Genomic DNA, 11,249 nt, shown 5'->3' on the forward strand with positions numbered 1-11,249 from the left:
CTGGGCTCACCTCCTGTCTCTCTGGATGCTCCTTGCAGTCACCCTCATCTGTTTCAGTCCTCCCACACCTCAGCACAGCCTTTAGAAGTTGCCTCTCACACACCTATCATTAATCCCTGAGTTCCATCCATTCCACTCTGACCTGTGCCCTTCTCCCAGTGCTACAAAACCTCCTGTAAGTCTCCCTACAGTCACTTTAATTTTCTGACCCATTCCCAACACAGCAACATGAGTTTATTTTTGTTTGTTTAAATATACAAATTACCAAATTATCTCTTTGTTTAAAATCCTCCAAAAACTTGAAGCCCTTCGGTTCCTCAGGCATGAACTGCCATGGGTTGATGTCCCAGCCCCAGCCTATCCCCTCATACTTCCCGCACAGCCTAACCTCCTGGCTTGCCTGCACCCCAGCTGCATGGTGTTTTCTCACCTCAAGACCTTCACACATGCTATTTTTCCTCCTAGGACCTGAATCCCACTCACACTATACCAGCTATGGGTTGCATGACCTCAGGGGGCTCCATTTGCCCCCACAGATCTGGAATTTCTACAATGATTTATCTTAAATAAGAAATGGATTTTTCTAATTACCAAAGAGTCATCCTATTGGCTGACACCAGGGCTGTGTGAAACACCCCTCCTCTCTTCATCTCTTAGATCTCTTCAGTGTCACATGGAGGGAGAAGCCTTCCCTGACCCTACCAACTAGGTTAGGCCTCCCTGTTAGTCAGTAAGCTCCACACTTGGACTTCATGTTGCCTACCATAATTACAGATATACATGATAGGTATCTATTCATGATGTGACTGCCTCTCTGATGAACTGTGAGTTTCTAAGGGATAATGACAGTGTCTGGGGTCACATTCAAGAGAAATGTTGGGAACAATGTGAGGTCTGTTCTGACAGGTTTACCCAGGAAAATGGAGAAGAGAAGCAACAGGAATCGAGTGGTGTGGGTCACCACCATTAATGGCTGGTCCTTCAGATTAGCAAATGTAGCACCAGAAGCAGGACAGATGGTTAAGGAGAGCAGAGGAAAGGAGAGAGTTTGAAAGGGTGTATAGTCTATCCAGAAGAAATGTGTGCTCGGTCCTCGGGTATGCAGGACAAAGTTCCCATCCCAGAGTAGCTTCTTAGGAATTTTCCCAGTCACCTCCCTGGAACCAAACGGGTATGTGCTCCAGAAGCCTATGAATGGCCCTCTTGCTGAAAATAAAAAGAAGAGGATCAGGAAGAAGTGGTTCCACGTGTCAGAGGCAGGAGCAGTGTTCACAGTCAGCTCGGGATTCCCTACGGCAGGAATCCTCTCTGCAGGGAAATGATCCATGCCCGACTCGTGTAGTGTTCGGTCTTATCTGATTCCAGCCAAGTCTACACCCCATAAACTAGCATAGTAGGATCCCACAATCCACTCCCTTTGCTGGTTCCAATCTCTCCAAACAGGGTAGGCAGGCTCCCAGGGGCCCAGGGACTCCCACCATGCCAATCTGGCACTTCTGTGGGTCTCAAGCCAAAGGAATGGATATTCGCTCATGAAAACATACACCGAGAGCTTTCAAACTCCACTTTGTGGCCACATGACCTGTGTCTTCTGCGTGGCTGCCTACTCCTAGACACAGCATCTTCATCTTCCTTGGGGATTTGCAACCCCTGAGGAACGAGCAAGACAAAATCAAAGAGAACCTGCCTCCCAAAAGTTAAAAAATATTGTTTGTCAGGGAAGAGTTTGTACATTTGTTCAAATTTCACCCAGGTTTTGCAGTTCTCCATTTTTAAGAAGTTCTGCTTCTGGAGCATGATTTTAACTGGCTCTAAGCTTTAAAATATATTTGCGTTATAGATGTATATAATACATATACATGCAATGATTCTGCCATTTGAACTATATAAGACGGCAACCACAAAATTGAAATTCTGTCTTTCAAAGGGTTTTATGTACTCCTCTAACTGAAAACAGCTTCACAATAAAAAGATCCAGTTTTACAAGTGAGCCCAACCCAAAATAGTAACTACGGCCTTAAGGGCTATTATCCCATTGCTATATAAAGGATTTAGGGCATATAAATGTCCATTAACACAACTAAGCATAATAATCTGATTTATAAACCACCCCTTGCCAGGGCCCTTGTGGCACCCTACAATTACACCACCCTAATTAAAGTGTCCTGGAAGCCTAATAGATTCACCCTAAAAGAAACCGCCCAGCAAAGGAATGACCCACCCACCAAAAAGTCCTGACAGTAGGGGTTCTTAGACACGGGGGGGGGGCACAACAAAGGGGTTTTCAGATGGAAGGAGAGCATTTTAAGTATCTCATTCCCATGCTCAGAGCTTGCCAAAGTACACAGAAGTGAATAATACCCCAAAGCAAAGACGCATCATGAAGAGGGCTATCTGAGCGTCCATCTCAGGCTTTCCTGTAAATTTGGCATTGGCTTGTTACAGGTGAGCATTCCTGGGCTCTAGGCTTGGGAAATCCAAATGACAGTTTTGACTGGAAGGCAGGGGGAACCCTTCTGTGACAGAGAACTGTTTGAGCACAGAATTTGGAAAATTTCTCAAGACAACCCCAAATTACTCTGTCACCATCTGCAGGGTCTTAGATGTGTGTACACCGCTAAGAGGGGTGTTCTCGTCTGTCTTATTGAATCATTGACAGTTTTAGGACTGAATGACACCTCTCAAAATTTGCCCTCCATTCCTGCATATCAGCAGACAAATGAAATTTCCAACAGGCCTAAGAATTTGCTAAACTAAATGTCTTCAAAGTAGACTCACAGCTGATCTTAGTGAAGACTGAAGACTTCTCCCTGAGTATACTGGGGAGAAAAGCATGCAGCAAAGGAGAGAAGAACATCTACTCATAAACAGACAGGAACATACAATGCTGTGTGTGTGTCCCACTCATCGCTTGACCCATTGCATTAGTAATGTTTGTTCTCAAAATGCTTCGAGGGCTCAGCCAGGTGGTACTTCCAGGAGGGAGTATATTGGATTTGTTTGTTTGTTTGTTTTGTAGTGCCTGGGCTTGAAGATCTAATGCATAGTAGGCAAGTGCTCTACCACTGAGCTACAACTACAGCCCCTAATTTGGAAAATACCAAAAAAAAATTCCAAATAAGTTACAACATTAGTCCTAGAAGTCATTGCCATTATTATTCTAGTGTTTTCTTGCCAGCAATTTTTTTCTATGTGTATGTTAAGATAACAAACTTTCAATTTAGATCATACTCTCTATGTAATTACGTAGTCTGAGGTTTTCATTTATACTACATTACAGTTAATTCTCTGGGCCTTTAAAAGAATCTTGATAAATATTAAGATGCCTCAATTTTTAAACTACTGTTATATATAATCAGAAAAAAAATATTAATGATCAACTTGAAGTTTGCTTAGCAAACTTCCAACTAAGAATCAAGGGGAGAGAAAATGTGGGATGGAATCCCTTCCCTCAAACATTTTAGTTTCACAGATGAATCTGGAATTAAAACATCTGTACATATAGAGGAGTTGGGGGAGTACCCCAGTTGTCAAGCATTGCCAAGCATGCATAAGGCCCTGGGTTCAATCCCCATCAAAAATAAAAAAAGAAGAAGAAGAAGAAGAAGAAAAGAAAAGAACCTAATCAATTGAATACAACAGAAAAGAAGAAGAAGAAATGCTGGTCCAAATCAGTATCTCCCTAACCAGGATAACAGCCTATGAGAAATAACACGCACACTCTCGTCCATAGACAGAGTGAGAAATTTACACATGCCTGATTCCAGGTATCAAGAGCCACTTCCTCAAAACAAAGCTTTCTCAACACACCGATACCTGAAATTTTATTGTCAAAGATTAATTTCCTTATTTCATATTCTCTATTCCTCTTACAAAGCAAATGGACCTGGGAGTGCCAAGACATGACATTGGATGGCACCCTTCCAGTCTCCCTGTGCCAGTGACAGACATCACTAATCAATCTCAGCACTGCTGCCTTCATAGATAATCTCTGAGCCCTCAGCACAACTCTGCAGGCAGCTACTACCCAGTGAGCAAAATTGAAATGTGAGTAGAAAACTATTTGCCGTTCTTTATTAAAGAGATGATAATAATAAACATATATTTGAACAGGGGTTGAGAGTCTTACAGAGTTCTGTCACATCCATTATCTCATTTGAGCAGATGTTATTTTCTATTTTTTTTTTTTTTTGTATGCCAAATGAAGGATTGAAGATTTTCACAGATCATTCAATGGTCACTCTTAAGAGGCAGGTCTCAGATTGCAATATGGAACCCCATCCCATACCATTGCTTTCTCAAAGCACTCCCCTGGCACATCAGTATGAAAAAGTTGCCCCTCTCCTGTTCTGAGAGTCAGTTTGGAGAAATTATGTAGACCTTAGAAAACACTGAGGATCAGAAAAGCACATTCCTTAAAAACCCAGGATATCAGAACCCAGAGACTGTGGGCAAAAGAGACACCATAATTTTGCAAAAACCCAGCTCTTTCCCCTGGAGGGACCAGGAAATATATTCACATTCTACCCACAACTGGTATCTGACTGGAATTCCACCAAGAATCCCACTATGAGTTAGACCAGCCGCACCACAGGAAAGCCCTGCAGTGACTGAGCTGGACTCAGGAGTCTCAGTGCCTTGACTTGACCAATGATTAGAGCTGTTCTGCCTTGTTCGTGCCAGTACCCAAGCAGCCTGCTTCCTCTCTCTAGGCTGGGAAGGAACAGAGCCAACCAGACAGTACTCCCAAGGTCTTCCCCAATTTCCAAACACCCATTGGAAAAGCCACATCCACCAAGCCACTTTCTCCTTTGGTGCTTCCTATTTGACTCTCAGACACCCTGGGGCTGCTCCTTGATCTACAGGTCCTGTGTCTGACTCCATTTATAGGTCTACCAGGGGCCCTCTTGTAGTGTGTGATATGCAATGTGTGCTTATGTGTGTGAACACCCACCGACTCTCCCCCCAATCTAATCCAATCCAATATTGAAAGTGCAATGGTCCTAAAAGTGTTTTAAAACACCAGAATTAGATAACGTGTTGAATTTGAGGTTAACATACGGATTTTTGACTTTAAAAGGCTAGATTTTCACAACAAACACACGTTGCTATAGAGACAGCATAAGCCTATGTAAACTTTCAGGCATTCATATTCATAGAAACTCCTGAAGCAAGACCAAATGTTGGCCCTAACATTCTTGTTCTTGCCAACTTCCAAATAGTGCACAAATTATGCCAAAAATAAATGGGTGTGACTAATACAAGCTTAGAACATTTTTTTTTAATTTACCTTGAGGGCAGCATTTGTTGATATAGGAGCTGGGTGTGTAAAGCATACTTCCCGCTCTATAAATCCATCTGTTTTATTTACACTTCCTAAAAGACCTGCGTGCACATTTTTTCCATAAATTGTACAACTGCTAGTAATCACGTATCATTTCAATCTGTGCCCCAGTTCGGTTTTAACGTTGTGTCTCTTCCTTTTTTGTTTGTGTTCCATGAAGCACATACTACAAGCAATGCAGCTAAGACTTAACTCTTCTGGTCCCAAATACACACACCAGGGTTACAGAATAGTCAACCAGTTTCTGCAGAGGCAACACCTCCAAGGTCTGCAAGCCCAGGGTAAATCCTATTACAAGCTCAGAGATGTCAAATTGGTTTCTGCTATTGACCTCCTTTCATGTGACCCCCTGCCCCAACCTTCCAGGCCCCAATCCCCAATCCCTCATTTCTCCCGCACCAAGGTCAACCTGTATGACGACTGTGCTCAGCCCTGAGTCTACTCTATCTTGTGCTGGATACTTGCTGCTAATTACTGTAGTCACACTTCTTAATTCAACAAGCGGCAGGCGGCTGGCTGCCATCTCCCCCGTGGGATGGGTCACCAGCTATCTCACGCAGGTCACTAAGTCGGCATTTATTTCCTGATAGGAGATGGCGTTACGAGGTAGCTGTTCCAACATGAATGGTAATCAACAATAATTAAAAGTGATACACCCATTCTGACTCATAAGATAGTGATAAAAAATAATCCAAGACGGTTGGGGGAAGGAGGGAAGAAAGAAAGAGAAACTGCTCAACCATGGGGCAGAGGCTTTTCATTTCCCTTTAGAATTGATGGGCCTTTGTTTCCTTTTCATTCACACAGAAAGAGTATGTCCACACAGTGACCACAGAGCAAAGTAGTAAGTTTGGATTTTCCGTAAAAAAAATGTTCCCTCTCCAAGGCTGAACCCCTTTGTGTGATATCAGGGAAGGAGCAGATCAGGGATCAGACCACACATGGAACCCCTGTACCATCAGAGGTCATAACGACTGTTTTGTGTATGATGCCAACCATGGTCAGTCTCCATCACCAGGAATGGTTTGGACACCACAACATGGATTGAGTGTTGCCCACCCAGATTCCCAGCATCCACCTAGGCTTCTGGTAGACCCAGCTCCATACTACTAGTTACCAAGCCTTGCTGGTAAGGAGATACTCAGTCATCCCCACCGCGCCCTATGCACAAGTCAGGTCACATGCCTGCAGATCAAGACTCTGTGCAGCTTTGTTTAATCATGGTCAGAATTTTCCAGATCTATGCCCTCTCCCCACATCTAAAGCCAGATTCTCCAGACCCTGGGACTATGATTCACTTGCCACTAATATAGCAATGAGGTGTTCTCAGCAGAAACTGGAAGGAAGTAAGAGAAACAGAATAGAGATGGGGTGGGAGTGGGGACCAGAACTGGTGTGGTTCCAGGTCAAGCCCAGCCTCAGCCTGATTCCATACAGAGCTCAGGAGCATAAAGTGTCCCATGTCGGCAAGGGGGCCAAACTTTATTCCTCCCACACAAGCAGTTATTTGCTACTGGCCACCTCAGAACAGATGGAAACACCCAGGTACTTCTGGCTGTCTGTGCCATGACCCATGCAGCTCCTCTGAAGGTAGCCTTGGGTGCCAGCTCAGAAGCAAAGTGAAGCTGGACACACAGAATTGGTAAGGGGTCCTGAGGGCACTGGCAGGATCTATTCCACACCTGGAGAAGTGAACACTGACAGTTTAACCTTAATTTTCTAAAGCAATTCCTAATCTGAAAATCTCAGAGGAGGTAAAAATCAGGGAAGAGATTCTAACTCCTATACTGGAAAACATCACAATGGAAAGTCTAATTATCTGATGTCACATCTGGACCAGGGAGTAAGTGTGTGAGACCTGGACCCCTGCTTATTAGTGCCATATCTTGAAGCACCTATTCAACCTCAAAGTGCCATTTGATACCCCCCTGGGACCTGACCACCATCTAAGCATGATTCTTCAGCTCCTCCTGGGTAGCAAATGTAAGGGACTTCCTCCAGTGCCCAAGACAGCCTCTTGCCCTCTGACTAGCCTGCCTTCCACTTCCTACTTACCTTGGCCATTTCAGGGGAGATAGAGAAATGAAGGGTAAGAATTACAAAGAGGCCATGTTTGCTTCTGAACATGAGCCAGCCTTGATTGACTCCTAGTGTCTACATTGAAAAGGGTTGTCGGGCTGGTAAGAGCATGTGATATTACTGATGCCTACGAAGGTACAGGATGAGGTGGTTAAGGCCATTCCTGCAGGACAGATGATACCAGAACCTCCTCTACCCTGCCCCATTTCACAAACTTTTTTTTTTCCTTTTTTCACAACAGAAATAGGGAAAAAGTAATGTGAGGGTTTTTTTTTAATTACTATTTAGTTTTAGGTGGACACAATATCTTTATTTTACATTTATGCGGTGCTGAGGATCAAACCCATTGCCTCGGGCATGCTAGGCAAGCGCTCTACCTCTGAGCCACAACCCCAGCCCAGTAATGGGTTTTGAAATGTTTACAATATTCAGTATAAAATTTGGAATCCAAAATTCCATAAATATAGGGCACATTGTTTGCCCTAAAGAAGTTAATCTCAAGAAGAACCTAAGACATACAGAGAGAGAGCAATTCTTAACACATACATAATAAACTGGCAAGATAAAACTGAATTTCCTCTGTTCATGTATGAATACACCACCAGTGAAACTCCACAGTACTTACAACCACAAGAATGGGATCCTAATTAGAATAAGCTATACTCTATGTCTGTATAATATGTCAAAATACATTCTATTGTAATGTAATCTAAAAAGAACAAATAAAAATTTTAAAATAAAAAAATTCAATTTTAAGATGAATTTCCAAATGCTAATCTACATGAATTTCAGGTATCTAAGCACTTATTCTCATGATATGTATAAACTAAGTTCTGTGTGTTTCATGAAGTAAAGAGAAGATTGTTCTAGAAGTATAGGAAGTGGGATTTGAACTGAGCCCCCAGAGAGTACATTGGATTTGCATAGGAGGAGCAAAAGAAGAAGGACTTTTGAGCTCTGCATGGTGGCACATGCCTGTAATCCCAGGGACTCCAGAGGCTGAGGCAGAAGGATCTTGAGTTTAAAGTCAGCCTCAGCAACTTAACAAGGCGCTAAGCAACTCAGTGAGATTCTGTCTCTAAATAAAATACATAAAAGGGCTGGGGATGTGGCACAGTGGTTGAGTGCCCCTGAGTTCAATCCCTGGTACCAAAAAAAGAAAGAAGAAGAAGGAGGACTTTTGACTCAGTGGGGAGAACAAGAGAAAAAAGAGCCACCATTCTGGGAATGCCCAGTGAAGCCCTTAAAGGTCCCGCTGCAGTGCCACACTCAGAAACAAAGCCATTTCCTCACCTGCCCACATCCCCAGCAGCTGCCAGGGAGGCCCTTTACACAGAGAGCTGCTCACAAAAATATGGTGGAGCTCAATTTGCCAGCTGCTGGTAAAAACCGAGTGTGGAGTTTCAAAGTCCTAGCACAGGGGTCTCCCAGTGCTGCCCAGCCCACACCTGGGAAGCCAGGCCAGGATGTGGCCTCTAGCTAATACCTGAGCATGTCCAAGCGTCCCCCAGGATAAAAATAGAACCTGGGTTTAATACAAAAAAAAAAGAAAAAACTAAACAAAATAAACAGCAAGAAGGGAAAGGAAACAGGGTCTTTTCTGTTTCAAAGAGTAGTGGAAATATCCCCTGCCCTAAAAGCCTAGAGTGACCCCCCATAAACACCCACCAACCTCTCTTGCCATTTTCCAGCAGCGTGCTCATATGTAATGAAATCTCACCAGAGCAAGGATACTAATCAGACCCAGGACCTAAGCACCTGGAAGACTCCTCCTGCCTGCACACCCACGCCCCGGGGCTGCCAGTGCTGTGAGCAAACAGGAGCAGACTCTTAGGGATGGCTCAGCCCTGAACTTGGCCTCCTGATTCCTGCCAGCTCCCAGATTCCCCCAGGGAGTCCTTCTCCCCAGGCTCAGCCAAGCCAAATGCCAGGAACCCCTTCAGCTTCCAGAAGGTTAATATCAGCTCCAAGCATAGACTTGTCCTAAGGTGGGGGGGAACGGAGAGCAAGTTAAAGCCATCGGCTCCCTGTCATGTGACACTGAACCTGCCAAAACAAAGTATGCCATTTTTAGAGGATTTGGAGGATTTGGTGGAGGGGGGAGTGGGGTGGGGTTAAACATTCTGGTTTTTAAGAACAACTTTTCATTCTCTTCAGTCGCAGTGTACACTGATGGGGATTTTGTTTTTCTTTAAAGAAAAAAAAAAAAACAGTAAGTGATACCTCTTTTCAAATTGCCCCCAGACTCCTCAAAGATGGCTCTGTTTTCCAGAGGAGGGCCTCTCTGACAGCTGTGGATTAACAACTATAACAGTTCGCAGTTGTGAGGAGCTTTTAACTTTTCAAAGTCTTCCTCCATCCATCATCCCACTTTATCCTCCTGACAGCCTGGTGATGCAGGTGAAACAGGGATTACCTGGGCCAGCCCCTAGTGTAAGCAAAGTAGATTATGTACTCAGGGAATCTAGGGGCCCTGGAAGGGATGAACCGCCTCGGAGAATCCCTCCCAACAAATTGCACCTGAAATATTCCCTTAACCAAAACAATCCTTCCATTTCACAATGCAGGTGAGGCTTAAGAAGCAAATACCCTTTGGAAAGACAGCTGGTCAACCAGTGTGTGATGGGGACAAAGCACCGGCAAGCCTTTCCCAAGAGCACATTTAATAAGGAAAAGAAATGGAACACCCAAAGGGAACGTAGGGTAATCGTGGAAAACTCGGGTGGCAGTTTACCTGTGGTCGCCCCAATCATTGTTCCTACTTCACAGGTATTAAGACACAAAGAGGTCAAGTCACCCAATCATTCATTCACTCATTCCTTGATTTAAACAATTTTATAGTAGCTCTTGTTATACCAGCAAAGCCTGGAGGTACAAGATAAAGAGTCTGCCTTCAAGGAGGTGGCAGTGGGGTGAAGGGGCAGTAGGAGAATCAGATCAGTATTGGAGATCCTCCCCTCACCCTGGGCAAAAGGGATGGCCTTCTACACTCACTGTCTAAGAAGGGGACAACCCAGTCTAGGACAAATATGGAATTGATTTCAGAATGGGTGTTTTAGACACATAGTAAAGATTTTTTTTTTTTTTTTTGAGAGGCTTTGGGCTGGATGCAGTTGCACACACTTGTAATTCCAGTGACTCAGGAGGCTGAGACAGGAGGATAGTGGGTTCAAAGCCAACCTCAGCAATGGCAAGGCGCTAAGCAACTCAGTGAGATCCTGTCACTAAATAAAATACAAAATAGGGCTGGGGATGTGTCTCAGTGGTTGAGTACCCCTGAGTTCAATCCCTGGTACAAAAAGAGAAAGAGAGAGAATTCTAAAATCTTGGAATTCTAAAATCTTGATTTATATATCAAAAGCGATTTCTGTGATCCCAGTGGCTGGGGAGGCTGGGGCAGGAGGGTCGTAAGTTCAAAGCCAGCCTTAGCAATGTAGTGAGGCCCTAAGCAACTCAATGAGACCCTGTCTCTAAATAAAAGATAAAAAGAGCTGGGGATGGAGTTCATCAGTTAAGTACCCCTGGGTTCAATCCCCAGTACTAAATTTTTTTTTAAAAAAAGCAACTTCTGGACATCATAAATAATAGAGTCATAAATAATAGAGCAGGGAAGAAAGCATGAAACTGGAAGTCTTCCTCATGCCAGGAAGAGAGGCCATCCCACCAGTCTTTCAGAGCAGACAAGTTCCTGGTGATCCGATCACACGAGAACACTGACCTCAAGGGGTTTGAGTGACCAGAAACCCTCATTCACAGTCCTTCAAATATTCACAGTCCTTCAAATTTTGATCACGTGTCATTTAGTGGTAGTACTAGTGATTTAAAT

Source organism: Marmota marmota, unplaced genomic scaffold (genome assembly GCF_001458135.2).
Source record: "Marmota marmota marmota unplaced genomic scaffold, marMar, whole genome shotgun sequence".
In the NCBI taxonomy this organism is placed as follows: domain Eukaryota; kingdom Metazoa; phylum Chordata; class Mammalia; order Rodentia; family Sciuridae; genus Marmota; species Marmota marmota.